The 21152-nt window shown below is 39.5% G+C and overlaps 1 protein-coding gene across 4 annotated transcripts in view; it reads left to right on the plus strand.

Moving 5' to 3' along the window:
* Positions 1–21152, plus strand: part of PHACTR1 (phosphatase and actin regulator 1) — a 573087-nt gene that overhangs the window by 261021 nt on the left and 290914 nt on the right. The window lies entirely within an intron of this gene.

Raw genomic sequence — 21152 nt, forward strand, 5'->3', positions numbered from 1 at the left:
ATTGGCCAGGCTGGTCTCAAACTCCTGACATTGTGATCCACCCACTCAGCCTCCGAAAGTGCTGGGATTACAGGTGTGAGCCACTGCACCCGGCCATCAAGTGTGGGATTTTTTAAGCTCCTTTTCAGAGTTTCCCTATATATTCTCATTTCTCCTTGACCAATGCAAGCAATGCCATTCTCTGTAACTCTGTCACCTTCACATATTATATCATCCTCTGAATCTTTTGTTCTCTTCTTACACTCAGCATATCACCATGGAGTTTTTCTATCCTTCTATTCAAATCTCATGACAGGCTTCTGGTAGAAGTAATATTTTAGCTCACAAATGTCCCAGCCTGTTAACCAGATTTGTCTCACTCACAGAGTAAAATCCTGGGGGACTCAGGATATCTGCTCTCTGACATTAACTACTCATGTGACCTTGTTTGTTAAGATCTCAGTTTTTCCAAATAAAAATAGAAATCCACAAACATTGTCTAATTGGGTGAAAACTCAATTGGGTGACAACTTGATTGCGGTGCCTTTCAATTCCAATCTAATAAACTCAGAACATTTGGTGGATACAGGAAGTATGTGCTGGGTCTTGGGGTTTGGGGTTTCAAAAAGGCTGACCCAGAGATAAGATTTGGAGTGCAAGCGAGATTTTGGGAGGTGCACACAGAAAATACCAGCAGAGATTTGGGGAAGTATGACAGAAAAGAGAAGAAAGTCAGTAAAAAGTGTTATTTTCATGCCACTGACCACTGTGTGAAACATACCTCCAAGTTATTCCAATTTAAGTGTGTAGAAATTGGGATATGTATTTACTTACTTCCTCTCCATCATTGGGTGATCACTGCTTCATTGAGCATTGTCTCCCATACTCCTACGGTCAGGGAAAAAAGCCCTCTGTACAGTTGTAGATGTTCCCAGTAAGCTTCTAATTAGGGAGGTAAGTGCTACTGGGTTATGGACTGAGGGAGTGCTGACTCTTATCTGTTACAATGAGTGTGAGAGGTGGGGGAAGTATGGGAAATGAATAATACATTAGGAAATAGGAAAGCCCATGGCCTGTGTTTTGCATGCTTTTAAACTTGCTATGACATTTCTAGAGATTACAAGGCATTGTTCTGCTATGTTTATCAGCATAAACTTGCTACCTCCACGACGGACACGGACCAGAAAATTAATTTGCAGCTAACGTTAAAGAAGAGCTCAAAAAGATCCTGACCAAAGTGAAAAGGGTGGTATGTTAATAAATTATGGGTGCTCTGTATTACTTATATGAAAATACTCTTAAAACTTCACTCTGCAAAAATCTGCAATGAATTTTTTCTCTATATCCATTCTTCAGAAATGACATTAAAATGTTATAGCACTAAGATATTTTAACTATTAAGGAGCTCATTTTCAATTGCTTGGTATAGAAGGTTCAGTTTGGCCAAAAGCCTTTCTTTATGTATTTTGGGACTTTCTTTTCTTTTTTGAGACAGGGTCTCACTCTGTCACCCAGGCTGGAGTGCAGTGGTGTGATCAACTGCTCACTGCAACCTCGACCTGCCAGGCTCAAGCAACCCTCCCACCCCAACCTCCTGAGTAGCTGGGACTAGAGAAACACAACAAAATGCCTGGCTATTTGTAAATCTTTTTGTAGAGATGGAATCTCACTGAACACTGTTGCCCAGGTTGGTCTAATTTCTGGGCTCAGGTAATCCTCCTGCCTCAGCCTTCCAAAGTGCTGGGATTACAGGCATGAGCTACCTTGGCAGGTCGAATCTTTCTTTAAATGCACAGCCAGTGCTGTAGGTAAAATGGGCCGATTGGTCTTATGATCATCCATTGAAAAGATTTGGCATTTAGATGTGCTTTTAGAAATATATGGGGTGGGAGGAATGGGATAATTCAATTCCTTTTCCCCCTTCTGAACTTTATTTCTGAGAACTCAACTTGCCAACATCTATGAAAAATAGCAGAGGCTTAGCAATCAGTCACTGGGGGAGGGTGTGATGGAAGGGGAAGGAGACAGCTGGCCAAGGAGTTCTAGGCTTCAATCATTTTGTAGTTCAGAACAAGAGAGCAGGGTTGCTGAGGGTCTTGGAATGTACCTCCCTGCAGTTAAGGGGGTACTGCTATATATTGCTGCTGTTCCTCTTCCTCTTCTTCCTTCTACTTCTCTCTCTCTCTTTCTCTCTCTCTCCCCTCTCTCTCTCTCTTTCACACACACACACACACACAACTCATTTAAACAAGACATTCGACTTGAAAGGACAACTATCTAGGACCCATTTCTTTTAGTTTATCCCTATATGTAATAGCTTCACACACTCTCTCCCCCTAAAAGTTGTAAAGTTATCCTTGGCTTTACAAGGATGGAAGTAAAACACTGGACTCCTCCAGTCAAACAAGGTCTGCAAGGATTTGTGTGAATCATTTGTTTAACATTGAGAGCCCAGTAATTAGTATAATGTAAGGATCAAAGTTAAATGAGCATGCCGCTAATGGGAAAAGGTGATGTTTTCATGCAAAGTCTTTCTCTAGACCTTTTTCTAGATCTCCATCTTGAGAAACATAGTGGGTCATTTAGCTTTTAAAAGTGTGGCTGTGTCCTGTTTCCCTCAGCTTCTCTTTGCCTGATCTGTTCCATGTCTTTGTCATTTAACATCTCTGAACCTCAGCCTCCCTCTGTTGAAATAACATTTCTTGGCTGGGGTAGATCTTGTTTTGGAGGAGGTCTTCCTAAGGAAAAATATAGAAATATGTGATTTTGAAAATTAGGAAAACCATATGTGCATGTGAACACGTGGCTAGGTCCTCTCCCAAGGCCTTTGGAGAGGGGCCCAGGCCTAATTTCAGCTCCCGTATCTTCAAGGCAAATCTGTCTGTATGTTTCAGCATCCTGCATGATATTTCCTTCCATCTCTAGAAATCCGACCACACCCTGCCTGGCCTGGTTTGCAGCAGCGCCCTTGGCTAGGCCCCTGAGTCCCATCCACTCCACTGCTCCATCTCCCACTGGCCTCCAGAGTCAGTGTTCAAAATCTGAATCTCATTATGTCACCACTCCCCCCGACCTTGTGAAAATCCTCTTTCCCTGATTTTCCATCATCTCACGAATAATCACTAATTCCTTAGAAAGGAATCCAAGGCCTTCTAGGAGGGTCCAGTCCTTACCCTTCCAATACTTGCTCTTGCCAGGCTCTCAGGACCACGTCCACACCCCAGTCACTCATGCTGTCTACCGTTCCACGCAGTCAGGGCTCTCCTGCCTCCATGCCTGCTGGCCTGCTCTGCCTCCTCAGCACTCTGGCTGCCATATCTCTCTTTGAAGACTTTGCTTCCAAGACACCCAATAGTGATGTCTCTCTGGGCTTCCCAATAGAAATAAGCATTCTTTCCCTACCTGCACCCTGTGTCTTAACATCTGGGATACATCGTTGCTCTGATGAGCTTCTCCCGCCTACAAAGCTTGACAATAGTCACATATGTCTTCTTTGTATTTGCAGTGCCTGCTGGGATGGTGCTGGCTCATAGTTGATGACACGTGTTTGTGGCATAGGGTCGACTTCAGATTTAACTCCTTACTTACCACAGCAGTATCAAGTCTCAAGGGAAAGAAGTGTTTTCCAGCTTTTCGGGCTGAAATTAAGTACTAACAAGTTATGAAGCTCAAAATGCCTCCATCTGTGTTGCTTGACCACCAGGATCATTATAGATTTTAACTGGAATGTTCCTAGTGATCACTGGGCTTGGTCTTCTGCTTTTGTAGAACTTTGCAGCAAGAATAATAAAGGGCATCTGGTGAAAAGAGGAGGGAGATGCTCCTAGTGCTGTTTTGTCCTTAATATGCTGAAAATGATGTTGATTTTAAGGCCCTTTCTTTAGAAGAAGCTGAAGAAGAGAGTGACCAGGAGACCACTCCCCTCCCACCTCCAACCCAACCACTGAGTACATTGTCCCTGGTAGACCAGCGTCTGTGTTGGCCAGAGACTGTCATATTTCACCTTTCTTCAGGTGGAGGAGGCGGAAGAGTGAATTCTGCTTTATTTTTGCTGCTTGAAAAGTTCACCTGGCCCCTTATTCTTCACTTTGGGCAGATTCCCTCTAATGGTTATCATAATCATTAAGCATGTCTCTGAATCCATTAGGTGCATCTCTAAACATGGCAGTGCTGCACCAAGCATTGAACAAAGGATGCAAGTCAGCCAGCAGATCCTACCTTCAGGAGTTCACAGTGCACATGTGGCTATGAGAGAACAGCTGGTGAGGTCCAGAGACCCCTCCTGAACCCTGTTTTGCAGTTGCAGTGGGTCTCTGGTGATCTGACATTCTGAAGAGACCCTACTGTCATCTACAGAGTGGTAGCATACCCAATTAGAATGCACCTGCAGGTTTTCATTGCTTGCATTGTGTTGTTCTGGTGTAAGTTTGTAGCATTGTGAGCCTCACACACAGGCACTGTTGTTTAGAGAAACATTCCCTTTCTATGTTTGTATGCGGAGGAGCTCCAATGCAGTGAGTTTTCCTTTAAAGAAAATGATCCCCCCTCCAAAAAAAAAAAAAACCCACATAACAAGTGCTACAGTGTATTTGGAGAATTCTGTAAGCCACTGTGATTCTTTCTAGAACAAAATCAAATGCTAAAAGGTTGTCTCATCCTTTCGTTGTTGAATACCTGGTAAATAACACAGTTTATTTGGAATGCTGATTTAAGAAGACCTGCTTTTCTTCCAGAAAATGGCTCTCCAAAATGTTCTTTTTTGTTTGCATAAAGATGAAATCACTTTCACAATTAGCATGCTTTGTTAGCCACAAGTGGAGATAGTTCTGTTTATGGTATATAGAAATGTTCAATCTACTGATGGAAAAGCCGATGACGTAATTATGAGATCTTGGTCAAATTATTTTGTTTTGTGTCATAGCAAAAGGAGAGTGGCATAAGTCCTCAAGATAACAGTTTTTATCTAATAGTGAAAACTCGTTATTCTAAGTGCATACAGAAAAAGCATGGAGTGTGTGTGTGTGTGTATGTGTGTGTGTGTGCACATGCACGTGTGCACGTGTGTGACAAATGACAGATGCTAAAAGGTTTATTATTTAGTCTGTTCATTTCTATTTGCTCTTGCAAATCCAGCTTCCCACTGGTCTTAAAGTGACCAGGATGAGAAAAGGATTCATTATCTCCCCTCATCACCCTTCCAGACCTAGACTCAGGGCACCAGGATCTGGAGTGTCAAACATGTCCCGTACAAGTGAGATTATATACTCCCAGAGAGCCAAGTGTGTTTTGTCAAATAGTACGGTGACTTGCACTTACCCAATAGTGCCCAATAGACGTTGGAATGAATCCATAGGAGAGTTAGTGCTTAAAAGTGTGGTTTTAGATTCGCTATTTTTGAGTCACAAACAGAATGACTTCTATGTGTGATTGTGGCAAGGAGGATAGGATGAAATGGGCAGTTTTATTAAAATATCTGTGAAAACTATTTGAGACTCCCATGTCCTAAGTCTTAGATACATTCTTTTTACTCCATTCTGGAGACACTGGTGCAGAGCAAAGACAAAGAGCCCGGAAGAGAGATATCCTTGCTGTTATTTATATATTTTTATGAAGTCTCTCCTTAGTCATATTTTTATTTTTCAGAAATCTCCAAGTAGGACTGAATCTGCCTACACGATTTCTTTAAAATTAAACTTGCGCATCAGTATTCATAGCTCCGCCTACTCTTCCTCCCATTTTTGAGGTGTATGCAGACTATACAGATGCCTGGGGATATGCTTCCATTCTCCTTGACATAAACCTGCTCAGCTTCCCTCAGGATAACTGTGGGAATGCTCCGCAACAGTCTATGCAGGCTATGCAGCCTGCAACAGTCGGCTTATTCCTGCAACATTGCATTTAATCTACCTTCTTGCGTGAGTGTTGCATTTAGGAAATTGGCCTTTTCAACAAGTGAATGCGACTAGAATCGCCAAGAACGTCATAATTTTTTTAGAGCTGATTTCATAAATACAATAGTATAAAATACTAGTGAAAAAGTAATCCAAAAAAGGTTGCTAAAAACAATAGCATAAAAACTCTTCCCCATCCCTGCCTCCCTTGCAAAGCAAGCTAATCGGAACTGTCCAGCCAAAGGTCTTATTGCTGATATGATTGTGTGTCGTGGCGTTTTCTGATTACTACCGTGAATAGAAAGAAAACCTTTAAATTAAATGAAATAGACATTATTTCCCTTCTTTCTCCTGTTAGAATGTGAACAATCTGAGAAAATCTCACACTGGAAAGATTTTTATCATGCTTACGTAGGAAAAATTCCACAAAGCATCCCCAAATGTGGGCACTTTTCTTTACCTATTATTTGAATTGCCAAATCTTTTTTCCAGGTTAAGAGGTTACGAGTTTTCCCATTCAGAATTTTACCATGGGATCACTGTCTTGACCCATATTCATTTCCCACCCTCAATTGGGCATGACATGACCAGCGAACTGGTTGAATCAGAAAGTCTCTGAACTACAAGGGAAGAAAACTTCCGGGTACAAACCATGTACAAGTGGGCAGTTTGTAGTAGGTAGCTTAAATGTATGCCTCAGTGCATCTTGGCATATGTATTTTTATATGTATTTTCAATATTTTCTGCTTTATTCCCAGGGCCTAGATCAGGTCCAAATGAGTTGGCAGTTACTTGAACCCCATCAAATTATTTGTATCTCCTGAATCCACCTGCGCTTGCTTTCTTTCTCTAAGCCCCTCTCTGCCACCAGTTTGATTTCTTGCTAGACTTTTCTGCATCTTTTTTGCTTACTCTCTCCCTTCCCAAATCCCAGTGAGCCTCTTTTGCTAATGATGTTTAAGAGATTAGATGTTTGCATATTGACTTGAAATTCCAGAACTGAAACAGGTAAATTGTAAAGTTGCTTTTCACCTAATGAACAGGTCTTAATATCCTCGTTCTTAGGCTTTCCTCATGTGACTTCCCCCAAGTTAGCCAGCCCCTCCTGGCAGCTCTCTGCAGCTCCTGACAACCCGTAATAGTCCTTTAGCTAGAAGTGCCCAGGTTCTAGTCCCTAAAGCAACTTTTTCCGGCTACCGCTTAAAACTCTGTTTAGTCCTTTCCTCTGAGACATGAATGACTTTTCTACTGCTTGTCAGTTGTTTACTCATTGTTAAAATTAACCTATCAGCTGGGCACGGTGGCTCACACCTGTAATCCCAACACTTTGGGAGGCCGAGATGGGTGGATCATGAGCTCAGGAGTTCAAGACCATCCTGGCCAACATGGTGAAACCCCGTCTCTATTAAAAATACAAAAATTAGCCAGGCATGGTGGTGCGCCCCTGTAATCCCAGCTACTCGGGAGGCTGAGGCAGAGAATTGCTTGAACCCGGGAGGTGGAGGTTGCAGTGAGCCTAGATTGTGCCACTGTGCTCCAGCCTGGGTGACAGAGCAAGACTCCATGTCAAAATAAATAAATACATAAACAAACAAACCTGTCTAAAGTTTCCTTTCCAGGCTTGCTCTCAAGAGTCAGTTTACTTTCCTGAGAATCACTGGACTTGAAATTGAACAACTGGGGTCCAAACTCCTGCTTCTATCACTTTTAGAGACTCTGTTTTCTCATCCTTCCAGTGGATCAGTTCCTGACTCTCAAAAAATGCTCTTTTTTTCTAGCTATAATTAATGAGATGTATATTCACAATAACTGTGCAATTAGAGATGTTACATCTGGTGTAAATAAGAGAATTTTTGAATTTCTTCTTTGATCATTAAGGCTAAGACCCCTAAAGATATGAAGACCAATTTCTTGATTTTACATACGAAGAAGGTGCTCCACCATACCCCCATCATTTAGTTAGTAGAAAAGCTGAGAACAAAACCCATGCTTGAGATTTCCAGTCCCTTGATTTGTTTTTCCTGTATAACATGTTGAATTTGCAAACTCAAGTAAATACAAATTAATTCAGTGCTTACTGCAAGGAACTGTGGGTAGCACTGAAAATACAAAAAGAAGCCTAGTTTCTATTTGCAAAAAGATTATGAACAAGTAGAGGATAAAAATAGGTCATTAACTAATTAATACAGGGGAGAGTGAAGTAAATGCTAAATAAAGCAAAATCTGGTTGTAATTTATCTAATTCAAAAGAGGAGGTGACATTTAACCTGGACCTTGACAGTTATGAAAGATTTGAATACATGGAGAAGTAGAGGGCTGAAAGAGCACTCCAGACAAAAATAATTACAAAAGTAAAACCAAAGAGTCTTGAAGGTACGTAGTGGGTACCTGGAATACAGAAGAGGCTAATGTTAAGTAGAGGGTAGAAATTCTAAGGAGATGTATTTAGAATTTAGATTAAAACATAACTAGTCTGGGGCCACAGAGTCAAGAATGTGGCTTTTTTTTTTTTTTTTTTTTTTCCAGATTGATAGCCATTTAAGGAGGCAGGCAATGTGAGATTATTTAATCTTTCAATAAAGTAGCTCCTTCCAGAACTGATGTTTGGATAGATTGAAGAGCCAGAGGGCATAGACAGTGGGAACAGAAAGAAGGGCTAGTTCTGGAAATGTGCCATGTCAGGGCTAGATTTAAATCAACAATTCTAACCTTAGGAACTTACATCATTGTTCATTTCTAAGTTATCCCCTCTGGTGTTCCAAGAAAGAATCCCTTTCAATATGGTCACCACTTTTGATTTTGTCATTCCATGGGTACTAACCTAGTTACACCTTTCATTTATAGAATATTAGCTACAACTAGTTTCTAAATAATTTTGGGATCATTAGTGGGGAGAGGATGGGTCATGTTGTCTGCACCTTCCCCAGCTGAGCAGTTTATTTCATAAGGAAAAAGCAAACCTTCTAATGGTGAATCTATAATACTGGAGTATTCATCAATCACAGTTTCAGAACATGCTCTTAATAAACAGGAAGCCCATGAGATTTTTATAGCACATTCATGGAAATGTAAGAACAAAATTTGAGCAAGACCAAACGACTAAGATAGTTATTTTGAGTTTGAGACTTCTCACTTACAAGTTTTGGAACTGCTTCTATACTTGGCAAAAGCTGGGTTGTCCCTTAAGTTAAAATCATCTAAACCACAATCTTCCACTAGTATATATAGTTACAATTTCACCCAACTGAAACCAACTAAAATTTATTTTTTATTAATAGGATATGAGGTTCATAGGCATCATCATCATTCTAAGTTGATACTTTAAGAAGCACTTTGAAAAGTACTGTTTATACTTTCTCTATTTCACACCTCATCTCCATAAATTAGCTCAGTAATCCAAATTTTCTATGGTTCAATTTTCTTGAACCATAGGAAAAATATAAGCCTAAGGTCTTACTCCAATCGAGAAATTAACCTGTAGAGACTAGATTTTGCATGGGCTCAAATAGCAGGCATAGGTTTATAACTGGTTGAAGGTAGATGCAGTGGGATGTCCTGTGTTCCAGTAAGTGCCTCCTGTAATTTTCTTCCCAATGAAAAACCAAGTTCTTTTGTACTTTAGTGTATTTCAATGTGGCTACTGTTTACATTGACCATACTACATCATCAGAAGTTTGTAAAGTATTACAAATTAAGTTTTATACATATATATATATAGAGAGAGAGAGAGAGAGAGAGAGGAGGTGGGAGAGAGAGAGAGACATGCACGCACACACAAACATGAATATGAAAGTTAATAGTATTTTTTATAAAGGCTAAAACCTGGAAACAACTCAATGTCCATTAAGAGTAGAATGGATAAATTAATTATGGTATAATCATGCAATGGTACAGTTCACAGAAATACAAGTAACAAAATCACAATTATATAGATGAATCTCATAAACATAATATTAAGGGAAAGAAGCTAGAACACATATTGTATAATTCAATTTATATTAAGTTCAAAAACATGCTAATTTTTTTTTTTTTTTTGAGACAGAATTTCACTCTTGTCACCCAGGCTGGAGTGCAAAGGCACCATCTCAGCTCACTGCAACCTCTGCCTCCTGGGTTCAAGTGATTCTCCTGTCTCAGCCTCCTGAGTAGCTGGGATTACAGGCACCTGCCACCATGCCCAGCTAATCTTCGTATTTCTGGTAGGGAGGGGATTTCACCATGTTAGTCAGGCTGGTCTCAAACTCCTGATCTCAGGTGATCCACCTGCCTCAGCCTCCCAAAGTGCTGGGATTACAGGCGTGAGCCACCATGCCTGGCCTAAAACCATGCTAAATTAAACAATAATGTTAGAAACAACTTGCCCTGAGCTTTCAGGAGCAAAGGTGGGTAGAGATTGTGATGAGGCATCAGTGGGGGCTTCAGAGACACTGGCAAAATTTGTTTTCTTGATCTGGGTGATGTCCACATGGGCATCCCAGGACCTTGCACTGGTGAAGCACATAGTTGTGTATTGTGGAGCTAAAAAAGTATTGCCTAGAGTCTTTTCAGACCTTTCATTCCTAAATAGACAATAGTTCTAACATAAAAGATCTGATGTGCTAGAAACACAGCAGACAAGTATTCATGGAGCACAAGAGGCCTACTACCGTATGGTTTTAGTCTTCAGCTCACTAGATGAGAAGCCATGCTTTCTGCTCTTGTGTTCATTACTCCCCCAGTGTTTGTTTGATGCCAGCTCTACGCTAGGCAGAAGCTAAAGAAAGGGAAGGATGAAACACAGTTTGCCATCAGAGAGCTTCCAGTCTCAATTGGGGGACAGATATGTGTGCATGCCAGATAGATTTGCACATGCAGGCCAGACCTCACCATGCCAGCAGAGAAGACACCTATGGAAGATTAGTGGGGAGGGGGATCCATCTTACTTGTGAGGACGGGTGTATGGAGAGCTTCGAAGGGGAGGCGGTATTTGAGCAGTCCTTGATCCACCAGTATGCTTATCAGAGAGGACTCAGAAGGGCAATATAGTTCAGAGAGAACAAGGTAAGCAAAGGTTTAGAGAAGTGAAAGCCCATAGTTTGCTAAGAAACTCATCTGAAAGACACCTATCAAGATGCTAATAGGGGCTGCCTCAGAGTGGTTGATTTGTACATGATTTTTCCTACTTTGTATAAGCCTGTCATTTATGTGTTTTTTACAATAGGAATGTACTGTATTCACAACTGTAAATATATATATATACACACACATATATATGCACATGTAAGTGTATATGATTTTAAAAGAAATATATGAATATTATGATTATAGTCAATATTATGATTAGGTTTAGAAAGGTCCAGAATATTAAGGACTTTTATTTTATTCTGCAGGTGAGTAGGAGATAAGAAAGGCCTTTTTACAGCAGAATGACATTATCCATTGAAAAACACTTAGAGAACAGCTCAAAAGAGTATTTGATTCAGCTCCAAAATATGTAACATCAACATGTGCAGCGAGTCAGAAAAGAAAATAGCATTGCGGACCAGAACATTAATGAAAGGCTTTGTAGAAAGACATGAGATCAGAGCTCAACTTGGAACAATTTGTAATAGTTAGGTAGAGGGAGAAGGCATTTTAGCTGAAGCAAAGCATGAGCAAAAGCAAAGTGCTGAAGACAAATGTTTCTGTTTGGAAATAATGAGACCTGGGGATGCACAGGTGGAACCATGGGAGCTTAAGGCAGCTTCTAGTTCCAAAAGGATGGCTTTGGACTTGATTGTGTAAGCCAGTGGAGATCTTCAAGCAGAATGATGGGATAAAGATAGTTCTTGAGCAAATAAAGCTCATTCAGCAGCAGTGTTTAGGGAGATGCAGCAGGAGAGGCACTAGTCTGTATGTGGGGTGCTGGCAGTGGAAGCAGTAGGAATAGAACAGCAGCGGTAACTCATTTTAAAATTCGAAAATCAATAGAAGGGTGAAGATGTACTAGAATAAGAGGGAAGGGTTAATGGTGTTTCTACTGTACAGCGGAATTCTAAAGTCCTGACGATAACTATAAATTGCCAGAGAATCTCACTCACATGAAAATGGCAACACCAGTCCCCACTATGACTGCATGGATGTTGTGAATTTTCCAGCACTTTTGCTAGATGGGACTAGCCACTTACACTCTCCTGCTGGGGCCCCTTGGCAGCCACTGGTGCACATTTCTAAGAGGGTTGGCTAGCCCATGGCCATGGGAACAAGTCAACTTAGCTGATCGCAGGGGCGGGCCTTCAACTCTAATCTTAAGTATATCAAGTGGCGGCCAACTAAGGTCATCAATGTGAATTAATATTGGAAATTGAATGCCTTAGGGTCCATTTGCAGTACTTATTGGCAGGCAAAAGACATAGAGGAATAAGAGTACCATTTCCTTCAGAGCTTCTTAAAAGATGGAAGAATTGTCATAAGCAATTACAAATTAAATAGTCTTCATCCGGACTGATTGCTGGAGCTGACCTAGAAATCATCTCAAAGTATTATGTGGCAGGAAGCCACATCACACTGATCACCAATTACCATGGGTAGGTAGCAGAAGGGTGTGAAAACTGTCTGGATGCCATGCTAAATATTCATATTGAAGTATTGAAGTGGAGGCTCCCCTTTGATCCTTGGCTACAAAGTTATCAGCGATACTAATAGAGGTGATGCATTATGAATGAAGATATGTCCATCAGGCAATCATGGAAAACCACCAAGACACAAAAGTATAATGTTTGCAAAGTACCTAAGCATCCTTTAAATTCCTTGACCTTACCTCCCCAGTGTGTAGAGCATATTATTCCTCTTTTCAGATAAGAAACCTGAAGCTGAGAGGTTAACCAATTTGGCCAGCATCATGGTGGTGAATAGATAGTGGGAAAAACACTGGTTGGCCAAGACAGTCGTGTTCGAATTTCAGCACCGCTCTCATATGTGGAACCAGAGATGCATCACTTAACCAGTCCACCTTGCTGTCTTCTGCCATAAAATGATGATCACAGTAAGAGCCTACTCACCTCACAGGGCTTTTGAGAGGATCAAAGAGATAACAGATGTGAAAGTAGGATTTAGGTGTAAGGTACCGTCAGTGTGACTAGAAGGTGAAGCTCCTATACATTTTTGAACTTGGCAGAGTCCTCCAAGGAATACAGATCTCCTAGAACAATGTGTGTCTCACTCCACCTGTTGCTGCAACAAAGATTCAAGAAGGAAATTACTGTATTTAACCACTCAAGATGAATATTTACCCTGGCATCATAATGCCTATCTTATAACTTTGCATGCTAATTAGTAATTTAATTTCATTAGCATGGTAATTAGTAATCTGCCTATGAAATACTAATACAAAAAGGTGACTTCCAGGCGGACAAGCCATCTATTCATTAATTTTCCGAACATCACTGCTATTCATGTGTCCAGGAACTAAAGGCACAAATATAAAGAAGATATAATTGCTTTCCACAGAGACTCAAAGTCTACAGGGGAGATAGAGATATAAACACATATTCACAAAGCCAAGTGAGAGGTGAGGCATGAAGAAAATGCTTCCTGGTCACTGAGGGTAGAATGAGTAACTTTGTCTTGGTAGTCAAGAAAGTTTCATCCAGGAGGTGCTGTCTGAGTTGCAGTTATACCAACATATAGTCTGGGAGGCCAGCAAGATAGATGTTGGGTTTGTTGCCCATTCCAATGCAACCTCAGAGTTTCTGACCCAGGCCAGAAGCACCTCACCCCTGCAACTCCCACTTTGGAGAGTTTCTCCTGATGTTTTCTGTTGGAGACCAGTCTCAACACCACCCAGAAGGTATCCGAAGTCTGGTGGCGACAAAGGATTGAGAAGAGACAAGTTAAGAGTTTATAAAGGTGGGAGCCAGGGGGCCAACTGCAAAATGGAGGCTGCAAAAAGACCAGAGTTCTGGTCTCCACGCTATTTATTGAGTACAATCACTTAGATCTAAGAAGCAGATGTTCAGGACGAAACAGTGAAAGGGGGGCAAATGTGTCATAAGCGTCATCTATAGCAACAGTGGTTTAAATGAATCTCCTTTGTGCTCAAACGGCATATCTTTAACTTCTCGGAGAGTAGCTAGTGAGAGTGGGCTTAACTAGGAGCCTGTACGTCTGTCCACATTTCAGTGTTTTAAAGGAGTGTCTTTCTCCTTGAACACAGTATTTACAGGTAAAAGAGCAGGTCTCGCTCTGAGCATGGGAACATGATGGCAGTTAGGAGGCTTTCCTCCTCAGAGGCCTCTTGTGGCTTTCCACAACTTATTATCCCACATTTTTATGGCCAGTTTATACAGGCACCCCACAAGCCCTTTTCCCAGCAGTTTTCTAAGGCCTTATGAGATGCCTGGATGGCAAAGCAGTAGTTGTCTTAGCTAGGAGCCCTGGGCCCAGACCAGACCTGTGCCACCCTTAGACCCCTGTTTCTGCTTTTTGGGATACTCTTCAACCTTCCAACTCCATTGTACCTACCCTCAGCCTTGGGAGTTGATCAGATGTCCCAAGGAGCTCAGCACTCCCACCTATAGTTGACCTTGGGCCCTGTTGAGACTGAAGAGTACCCTTGACCTGACCTTGTTGTGGGCGGGAACTGGAGTGCACCACCTCTGGGACAAGCCGACCACTTCAGCACCAGCAGGAATGAATTTCACTCGCTTGAACTTGCTAGGTTGAAACATTCACAGGCGAGCGCACACAGGAGAGTGGGTGCCAGGGCCGGGCTGAGTGCTTTTGGGTTCCAGCCTCATGGCAGCATTCTATGGGTGTGTTACAATTTTAGCTACAATTTTAGCTTTGCTGTCTATGGATGACTAAGTGTTGACAGCTCAGTGGTAGGTCAGGGTGACAGCCTTCTGCACCTGCCCCTTTGATACCCAGGTTCTTGTTTGGCATCCAGAAGAATCAGATCACATGAACTGTTTGAAAGGCGATGAATGCAGAGAGAATTTTATTAAGCAGTGGAAGTGGCTCTCAGAGAATCAGGAGCTGGAAAGGGGATGGTGTAGAATGAAGGTGATCTTTCCCAGAGATGACCAGGCTCCTCTCTGAAGTCATGCCATCTGAAGTTAAGCCACATCTCTCTATAGTCTTCAATGCTCAGTTGCTTCTTCTCTGGATGTTCAGCCACTTGTCTCTTTGCCAGCTGGGGTCTGAGGTTTATATGGGCACAGGATAGGGGGATGAGGCAGGCCAAAAAGGCAACATTTGGGCAGGAAAACAGGGATAACATTTCTCATTTAGGGCCATAGTTTCCAGGCTTGAGGATAGGGCTTTTGCCAGGGAACATTAGTTCCTGGCACTACTACCCAGTATTTCCCTGCCTCCTGTCCATATCACTATTACCTGTCCCTTGTTCCAGGAGGATAGCCTGCCAAGCAGTTTACCCCTGCTGACCAGGATGCCATTTCTTCTATAAATCAGGTGAGATCAGTGCTAACACACTGACCCAGGGTGACACAAATTGCTGCTATAGATGAGGACCCTAGCACCCAAGGGGTGGCCCTGGTTTGCAGGGCAGTAGATGGGCATGTTTAGCTTGTATCGCCACAGGACTGCCCCATGTTGGAAAATTTTCCCCTTACAGAGCTGATGAATATGTCAGTGCTCAGTGATTACAACAGCTCATTCGATTACACCACAAATACCTGCTAACTGAATACTTTCTAAAGAGGCCAGCAATACAGAAAATGGTCTTATGCAGTTTCTCTGATGTCATTAAAAATATTCCCTTCTACTTTTTGGTTTATTCTTCTCTTACAAAGTCCTGTCCTACATCATTTTCTTCTTAAGAAAAAAATAACTGTAACTGAACTGAAACTTCCTCATCAGCATTTTGTTGCCATATGGAGAAATAAGCTGGATGATGAGGACCACTATTGAGAGAGGCCAGCATTCTTATGGTAGGCACTGAAGAAGAAATGGAAGTAGTTTAATTAGATAAAACTGTAATGGTTTTGTGTTTGTGGAGGGGGAGATCACATGCACAGTACTTTCTAAACACACTTCATTAGAAGTTTGCTCAAGACCTCAAATAATGAAAACGTCAAGTATTCAATGTGATAAGCCTTGCAAATTTCCAAACAGAATACACAGGCTTACTCAATTATGGCAATGACATAAGTATGTTTCTGTGTCTTCTTCTTTTTTTTTTTTCTTTTTACCACTATGAAAGGTCTTTCAAAATCCTAATTAGTATCTGCTATTTTCTCACACCCCAAATCCACTGACAACACACACATTGTTATTTTACCATGTCCCAAAGTTAAACCACTGACTTAAAGGAAGCTGCAAAGAAGGATGAACTCTAGGTTAATAGAAGACAAGGCCTTTCTTCCTTCTTTCTCCCTTCTCCAATCCCCTACCCAAATCGCCAGTTATAAATGTTGAAGGAGAAATCAGAGTTTCCTCCTCTTGCACTGTAAATAAATTGAAAATGAAGCCCCTTCATGGGGTTTCATATTTTAAAAACTGAAAATCTAGAAAGATGTTAATTAAATTGTCAAAAAGCTTCTTGCCTCATTTCACTGCATGGCATAACCAGGTAGCCAGAAGCTAAACATAGCCTCTGAGTACTATTCTTGGGTCTTAATATAGTGTTAATTATTTAATTTAAACAATATTTCAAATAGTGAGGAAGAAAACCAGTTGAAGAAGAGGTCAGAGCAATCAGATTCCACAGACATCTCCCAATTATTGCTCTCCAGTTCTCTTTATTCTCTGACGTATCTCTTATCTGTGTCTTGGACACCATGTTGCAAGTGACAAGTTGTACAGAACTTCTTAGTAGATATCAAACTCATCTAAATTAAACTCATTCATTTACCAAATATTGAAACGGTGCTGTTTTTCATTGCCTTACGCCAAGGAAACTGAGGACGCCGATGCGCGCAAAGAATGAGTTTAAGAGCGAAGGTTTAATAGGCGAAAGAAAGAGAAAAGCTCTCTCTCCTACATAGAGAGGGGCTCCCCAGTGGGTCTTCCGGTTCCGTGGTGAAATGCACGGGCTTGGGGGGTGGGGAGGTCTATAGACAAGCTCGAGAAGGCAGAAGGCAGCGGCTGATTTACATAGGGCACAAAAGATTGGTCAGACCAGGTATGCCATTTACATAGTGCGTGAAGAATCTGGCCTCCTCACCTTAATCTTTTATTATGCAAATGGTTCTCTACCTGGCCGACGCCATGTTGCCTGCTTCTATACTGCACACATGGTTGACAAAGAAAAAGGAAGATAGAGCCTCCATGTTGAACATGCCTAGCCCCCAGGTGGCCTTTTCTTATTGGCACAGCTGCCAGCATTCACCTGTGTAAGCTTCTAGCTTACTTATCTATGCTTGCAGCTTGATTTTTCAGGCTGTTTTTTGTTAGAAAAGAAATGATTTCGGGACTGCTTTTTATTAAAAGGAAATCTTACTGAGGACTCTCATCCTCACTATCTGCCTAAATAATTTCTTTCTAGCTCTTCTATCAGTATGAATCATGCTTTTGTTTACTCTCTGCCAGGTTTTTTGCTAGGAGTTGGGATAGTAGAGCAGAGAGAAATAATGGTTAATAAGTTGGTTCTTGCCTTTGAAATGCTCATTCACTAGTTGAGAGAGACAAACACGTAAAGAAATAATCAGAAGAACTTTCAGCAGCATAATAGACTGAACTGACTTTACTCTGGGGTGTCTGACCTGGATACATGCCTGAGACACTGAGGGCTGGAGTTTCAATTCTCATTTAAGGGCAGAGCTAAGACTCTGATTAAGGGAAGACTCCTCAAAGTCCTACCCATAGATAAAACTGGAAATTGGAAAAAAAGACAAAGCAATAACTTTGCCTGTAAGGAAAATAGCAAGGAGCTGTAAGCCCAGGGGATCTCTGTAAAGGCAGGAAAGTCCCTATGAGAAATTGAAACTGAAAGCCTATGTGATCCAAATTTTTAGTACCCAGAGGATTTGGGAATCCTGGAGCTAAAAGTGAACATATTTCCCACCCTCCAGGCCATTAAAATCATTGGGTTATTGATAGAAGCAAATAAAAAATTACTCTTTAAGGAATGGAAAAGAATCCTGTTAAATATAAACTCACAATGAAAAAACTCCAAATCACATGAAGAAATAGACTAGAATAAAGTCAACAGATTCAACAAATGAAGAACTAGAAATAAGATATAAATATAAAGGTTTCTATCAAATACATATGCTTACAATTAGAAAAGAAATCGAGAATAAATAGGAGCCATAGTGAAAAAGAAACCACTATGAAAAACAACAGCAAAAAAAGACAGACTAGAAAAGAAATAAATATAATATCTAGAAATGAAAAATATAGTCTTTGAAATTAAACACTGATTAAATAGCACAGTGGACACAGCCAAAGAAAGAATTAATAAACTGGAAGATCAAAGAAAATCAGAATGAAGCCCTGAGAAATGAGATGAAGAATACGATATATTAGGTGACACAAAAGATAGTAAAAGGGGGTGGTGTAAAGCAACTTCTCTATCACTCCCTCAAGAGGTGGGATTTTTCCCCTCCTTGGAGAAGTTAAATCCAAAAGCATCTGGATTTAGGCACATAATCATAGCTCCAAAATGAGGCACCCTGTCTGAAATATTTGGTTGATTGGGGTGTTATACCAAGAAGCTGTTGAAGGGTGTGGAAAAAATTAGAGATCAGTTCAAAGAAGACTCAGGAAAAAAAATTAAGGGATTATTAACTCCAGGAAAAATGAAAATTTGTTTAAAATGGAAGTGTAATCATAGAATTCCAAAGAACCAATTTTAACAAAATTGAAATATGTAAAAATTGAATATTTAACAAAATATGATATAAAAATGGAGGAGGAAAAGGGGAATGGAATGGCTTAAGAGAGCTCAGTCTGCTACTATAGTATACAGTTAATAAATAGTATTATAAATTAATGAATTGAGAGTATTATACTATTTAGAAACTTAGAGCTAAATACCATATGGAATAGATCAGAAAGAAAAAACAGTTGGAAATTGTTATGTCTGGGGAAGTGAGGAACAGGAGACTACTACTTTTAGCACCATTTAAATTTTTAACTACTTACATACATTTATTAGATAATAATAATTAAAATATATAAAGATTCATGCTAGTAAACTCAGGGTTTGAGTTCGTTAATCATAGACCCTCACTAAACGAAGGAATCGCCTGTCATTCAGAAAGAAGAAAATTGAACCAAGAAGGAAGGAGTGAGATTGAAGAAGCAGATGTGACACTGATAAATATATCTGTAAAAGTAAAACAACATAAAACAGTGATGGAATTTTTTCTAAAGGAATGGGGTTACAGACAAGGTAGAACTAAAAGCAAACCTAAGTAACAGAGAGGGGTGATCAGATTTCAGCATTCTGGGCTTGTTCCAGATATACTGGCCAGAAACATAAGAATATGTTCAAGTTGTAATGACAACTATTAAAAAAAAAAGAAACAAAATATATAACTTCCAAATTAGAGGAAAGGAAAAGAAGGAATAAAGAAAACTCCAACAGTCAGAGATCAAGAGGTGAAAAGACAAATGGAAAACCAAAATAGTATGAAACAAATGAGTCACAACAACTATAAATAGATTGAACTTCTATGCTAAAAGTAGAAAAAAACCATGATGCACCAATGATACAACAGGCAAATATTAACCAAAAGTAAATCAAACTAGCATACCAATATTACTATTAAATAAAATAGATTTTAAAGTTAACAACAATATTAAAGATAAGGAAAATTGTTACCTAAGGATACTCGTTAATACTTAATTACATATCAGTACTTAATGGTAAATGATTATAGATAAATAATTATGTATTAATACTTAATGATAAATGATTAATACTTAATAATTGCATTAATACTTAATGACAAAGGGAATATTTCATAGGAAGATGTAAAAATTTAACAAAATAGCCACCAAATATAAAATGCATAAATGATTAAAATTACAAGGGAAAACTAATCCAAAATTATAAATGAATATTTTTTAAAACACATTTTTCACAGTAACTTATACATTAGATAGCTTAGTAATTTTAGCGGAGATTTAAACAACTCAAGTAGTATGTTTTCTTTAATGCATACATTAACAATTGAAGCCTACATATTTTTTGAAATAATATATGGACCATTAAGAAAATTAGTTACAAGCTAGATCATAAAAAAGTTAGTAAATTCCAAACTATTAATATGCAAAGTATTTTCTCTAAAAAATAGCAATAAAGCGATATATATGTCAAAGATATTGCTTAAAACATACATTGGAATTAAATAAATACCTAAGAAATTCATACATCAAAAGTAAATCATTTCTAAATATGAAATATTTAGAACTGAACGATAACTTAAAACTACTTACAAAATACATGAGATTTGCAAGTAGTACTTTGAGAGAAATCTGTAGCCTTGCATACATGTGTTAGGAAATAGGTAATATTTAAAGTGAATTAGTCACACAGTCAACTCAGTAAGTAAGAAAAGATACAGCAGCACTATCCCAAAGACTGAAGAAAGAAATTATAGAAATAAGAGGTGAAATTAATGGAAAGAAAATCCAAGATACAATCGACACTCAAAAATCAAAGAAAACAAAAAGTTTCTTGTTTTGAAAATGTTAATAAAACAGGCAGATCTCTGGCAAGAGCCATCAAAAACAAAACAAAAGAAGGCACAAACATAGAGTATTAGAGGGGCACAGTTAACAGATAATTTTAAAATATCTGAGGGAAATATTATGATCAACTTCCTGCAAGTAAATTGGAAAACTTAAATAAAATGGAAAATTTTCTAGATGAACTATAAACTACCAATATTGACTGAAGAAGCAATAGAAAATAAATCACTACAGTGGCTGAAGAAATCAGATCTACAGTAAAAATCAATTAGACTGATGAGTTTTAATAAACATTTAAGAAGGGTTACCCTTAACTTATATAAGCTATTCCAGAGACTAAATATGTGACCTCTATTTTACATAAACTTTTCAAGACAATAGAAAGAGAAGGAATGTTTAACAAATCTTTTTATTAGAGTAATACAACCCTTAATCTAAAAACTGGAGAAGGACCATGTAAGAGAGAAAACCTACAGATCAATCTAATTTATGAACATAAATTAAATTCAGAAATACTAAATATAATATTTTAACCCAAGCCAGCAAGCTATTTGATAAATTTTTAAAATTTATAAATGTATGGCCAGTTGCGATAGCTCACTCCTGTGATCCCAGCACTTTGGAAGGCCAAGGCAGGCGGATCACCTGAGGTCAGGAGTTTGA

The sequence above is a fragment of the Colobus angolensis genome, unplaced genomic scaffold (genome assembly GCF_000951035.1).
Source record: "Colobus angolensis palliatus isolate OR3802 unplaced genomic scaffold, Cang.pa_1.0 Scaffold6, whole genome shotgun sequence".
Taxonomy (NCBI): Eukaryota; Metazoa; Chordata; class Mammalia; order Primates; family Cercopithecidae; genus Colobus; species Colobus angolensis.